A 4677-nucleotide genomic window follows, 5' to 3' on the forward strand; every position below is an offset into this window, starting at 1 on the left:
TCTTACGTGAAGCACTGTTCCTTTCCCTGGTCTGTTCTTAGTGCACTGATATTTGGGTGTTTGAAATCAGAAATTACTCGTAGTGGGTCAGAAATTTGTCATAGCATATTAGTGTGAGAATTCAAGGACTGAGGCTAAAAGTCAGTGAGATTCAGACATCTGAGTCTCAAGTCCTTTCCAAAAGTCAGTCCTAGGACTCAGCCGAGATTCCCTTATATCAAATAAGAGCAGCTTCTGGTCCCTCTGGTGAAGGATCACAAAAGCCCCCTTTTAGGTAGCTTACCTGGATGGCCAACCAATCTTTCGCATGGGACTACAGGTAGATCTTTTCTGCATTCTTAAAATAGCACGCTGCGGTGGGGGGCAGGACGGGGTGGTTGGCGCTGTCTTAAGAGCTGCTCTGTCCACGCATCAGCAGTCAGGGGAGGTGTGCTGGAGCACACACTGCCCACAGAACAATTGGAACTGTGACTTGTGTGAGTTTGCAAGCCACATCAGAGTGTAGATGCCGTTTCAAACAGGTAAATGGGGTACCAGGTGATCCTCCTGCTGCTGCCTAATGATACTCTTGTCAATCTTACCCATTGCTGCAATGTGTGCTTCTTTAGTCCTTGTAGCCACCTCCTCCTGCAGACATCCCAGAACCCTACTGTGTTGTGCCTGTTCTGAGTTTGAATAACCTAAATAAACAGAGGCTGCAGTCATCTAGCAAGAGGAATTATACAAAGCTCTGTCATCTTCACGCATTCTTTGGTCCAGTAAAAATGAATGTTTCTTCTCAAGTGCAAATCCTCGTGTGTGGTCTTCATTGTCTGCGAGACATCTGAGAGGAGCAGCACTGGGACTTGACTTACCAGTAGCAAAGAGGCTGTTTTTTGTTTTCCCGTGTAGTTAATGGTTGCTGCTAACCAAGTGTATATCAAAGTCAGGTAATTAAGCCAGCAGTTTGTATGTCACATGCAAAGCTCTAGAGGTGGACTGCAAACTAACTGCTCTTGAAGAAAATGGGAAGAGCGGGCACCTTATCACAAGGTTACAACTATCTGAAGGTCCCCCAGCTGCAGTGTTTTGATCGCGTTACAGCTGACTGTTGGAGTGCCCTCCCTCGCGTTTGTAGTCCTGTCGGCAGCCAGGCACCAGTGTCCCTTGATAAGCTGTTCGGGGTGAAGCCAGAGAGCTGAAGGCCGAGCATCAGCTGCCACAGTTCTGCAAGAGCAATTTGCTTTCCTGAGCTGTTTTTGCTTTGCAGTATTCTCTTGAAGGCAGAAAAGACTAGAAACTCCTGACATTAGAAACCTGCATTTATTTGTAAGTGGCATTTAAGCTGTTGCCAGGCCACAGGAACTGCTTCCAGCTGCTAGACAGACTGGACAGCCTTCCTCACGACACCTTGAAGCTGTCCTTCCTACACTTTGATACGCTAACCGTTCTGATGAAGTGTGTTATGGGGAGAGGGAAGGGGAAAAAAGCCTCGGATTTCCTCTGTGTTGAGATAACTGAAAACAGCAGTGGCTGGAGGGGCAAGCAGTACTGATCTTTGAGGAGCTGAACCTTAATGCCCACAGAGATCTGCGTTTAGTCACGGAGGGGTGGTACATACCAGCTCCTGTTTGTGTGTGTGCTTTCAAGTTCTGCACCTTCTCCTTTGAAATGTGGCCTCATTTCTGCTGGGGAGCGAGCTTCCTCTGCTGACCGCGCAGTCGCCATCATGATGCCGATGCCACGGCAGGTGGGGACCAAGAGCCCACCTGCAGCTGTGGCGCCGGAGGAGCTGAGCTGCTGCGGCTGTCCCCCGGAGTCTGGCCGATAGATCCGAGGCTCAGGCACCCCACTCTTCACCTGGGATGCCTTTCTGCCAGCCCTGTCGTTGTCCTGAGTGTTGTACGGAACTCCTCGTAGCTGAGGTGAGCGCGTGTGTTACTTGGCGGGGTGTTTCTGCTTCAGATGAGCGGGTGTGCTGCTGAACCCCTTTCCAACCCGACTGTTGGGATTGCTGCCCTGCACTGATGCTGGTTTTGTTACTGTGAAGAATCTTGCATTGTATTCAAAGATGCTTGACTGTGGAAGCTACTGACTTTGTTCTTCAGCAAAGCTGTCTGTGGATTTTTCCTTGTTGTACGCCTCAGAGCAAGCGATATGGTAAAACTGAGAAATAAACCTTTGAGCGTGTGTTCTCTCGTGTGAACTCTTCACAGTGATGAAGCCTGGCACAATGAATATGCGGTTCCTGACTGGTTGGGGAGCTTTCACAATGCTTCCAGCAAGATCAGGTGCCAGACTGGGGAAAAACCTAGGCTGGGAAATTACAAAATGAGCTGAAGCTGAAGAGTGTGGTGTGTCCCAGCCCAGCCTGTGTAAAAACGAAGTTTAGAGGTGTCTTCTGCTCACCAGCGGCTGACTCAGGCCAACCACTAATGCACAGAAACCAACTCTGCAACTCGAGGAGAGTTCTAAAGCAGGCACCTTTATTGCAGCGCTGGGTGCAAGAGGGATCGCTGCTCCCAGCTTGCACGCCAAGGTTACTACCAGCGTGCCCGTATTGATGGGGTATGTACATCATTTCACTTCCCCCTGAGTCTTGCATATTCGTTAGGTATCAGAAGAACCATTAACGTAGGTAGAGTCCTCGGGCTGTCATCCTGTGTACTCTGGTGGTCTTTTGATGAAGGCCAGAAGTCTTCCTCACTGCTAAACTTCTGACCTTTCCTCTCATTTACAGCATCTTCTGCATCTATTTCTTACTTCAGCAGCAGAGGCTGCACCTTCCTGGCGCAGGCAGTCAGCTCCATCAGGGAACTGCTTGTTTAAAACCTGCGTTTTTCTCTTGATGGCCTGGTTTTAACCTGCATCTCTTCCCTCCCGATGTCCCTGATAACGGAGCAGTTGCTTTTTGACGTGGTTGAAGGAAGTGCTTCTAGTTAGGAGCGCTGATTTAAACAACTTCTGTTGCTCTAAGCCAGGTCTTCAGCAGTGCCTTAATCATTAAGGCTTGTGGGAACTCCAGCAACTTATTGGTAGAGCTGGAGGATATCAAGGTATTTTATGAGAAAAGTGACTCCCTGCAGGGGGAAAGAGCTGTGTGAGCTTCAAGTGGAATCCCCCTAAAAGGCTGGGCTTTTAAGTGAAATCACTTGTCAGGTAGGAGTTCTGTTTTTTCTTTAAAAAAATAAAAATAATTAAAAAAAGAACACGGGGGCCTCCTCTGCTACTGTATGTGGGTGTTTCCAAAGCTGTGCTCTAAGGTGATGCGATGTGGAAAGGGTTTGCTGAGCTTGCGGAAACATTTTGGGCTGTTCAGGCCAGCTCTGCGCTGCAGTCGCTGGTTTGTTGCGAAGAAAGCCCGTGGCCACTAGAGGATCCCCTTGGACTCATCATGTGGGAAAAACGGGTTCCTTCTCCCTGCGTAACACACAACGAACTTCACATGCCACAAGTCCCAGAATTTAGTAAATGGAGATCACCGGAGTCGTCTTTTCTTTTTTTTTTTTTCCAAAAATGACGCAGGAGCAGGGCCAAGGGCTGCGAAGCCGGCTTTCCCCAGGTGAACGTGATTTCCAAAAGGGAGCCTAGCGCTGAATACCGCAATTCACAGATTGTACAGCTCCATTACAGACCTTCAGCTTCCCACCAAAAGCGCTCAGTAGAAGGACAGAGGGAACTCGGAGCTGAGCACCGGGGGCTCATGGCTTAGGTTTTGCAGCTACTTTAACCTGTGCGGCCTTGCACCTGGAAGGGGAATTAAACCTGATGCCTCAGGTGGTGGGAGCTCCTTGCCCTACCTGGAGGGCTTACTGATGTGGAAGTTGTGGGTGGAACCTCACGGGAATGGTACTTTGCCTCCTGAAGCTGGAGGAGCGTTGCCTCCTGGAAGGTGAAGGCTGCCCCCCCGTCTTGCAGCGGTGCTGCCCTGTGAGAAGAGCGCGACGCCTGCTGGCTCTGCCTTCTGGCTTCTGTGCGCGCTGCACGTGCCGTAATTGTGACACGGATATCTGCTTCCTTGGGAGATGTTTTGCAGCCAGCTGATGGCACAAGAGCACTTCTGGCAAAGAGTGAACATAAATAAAAGCTTCCACACTTTTTAAAGCACCCTGCTGGGTGCTTCCATCCCTGCCTTGCTGCCACCGGGCTTTGGTTGCTTCCTCCGCATGAGAAGCTGGGAGGGTTGTGATCTGACCACTTGGCCATGGCCGGCCGTCTTAGGCTGCTTCTGACTTTGTTTTCAGACCGTGCAATGGGCTGATCAGTGAAACTGAACGTGGGCTTCGGCTGGGCCATGTTGGAGAGAATTCGGCCTCTGTTTTGTTTCTCTTGTGCAAACGTAGATAAGGCTTCGGGACCGTCCACGCTGTCACAGCCTGGATGCGTGCCTCCCTGTTGCTGACGCAGCTCCAGTTCTCTGTTTGCTTGGTGATTCACCTCCTTTTTTATGGTTGAGTTTTCCTCCCGAAGTCAGTGGCCGTGCCCTCCACCTGCCATTGACTGACTTTCTGCCTGGTCTTGCAGCCCTTCCGATCCCTCAGGGCTGCGAGGTGTAAGGAGCCAGCTTGGAAGGAACTCTGTGGCAGAGCGCAAATCCAGCGTGCCAACAACCATGCCTCCTCCTCCCCGCCTGCAGAAGCCCCTCTCTGTGCCGTAAACAGAAGTCTGAATTTTTGACCTATGCTTGCCCCAGACCAA

Source organism: Oxyura jamaicensis, chromosome 14 (genome assembly GCF_011077185.1).
Source record: "Oxyura jamaicensis isolate SHBP4307 breed ruddy duck chromosome 14, BPBGC_Ojam_1.0, whole genome shotgun sequence".
NCBI lineage: Eukaryota > Metazoa > Chordata > Aves > Anseriformes > Anatidae > Oxyura > Oxyura jamaicensis.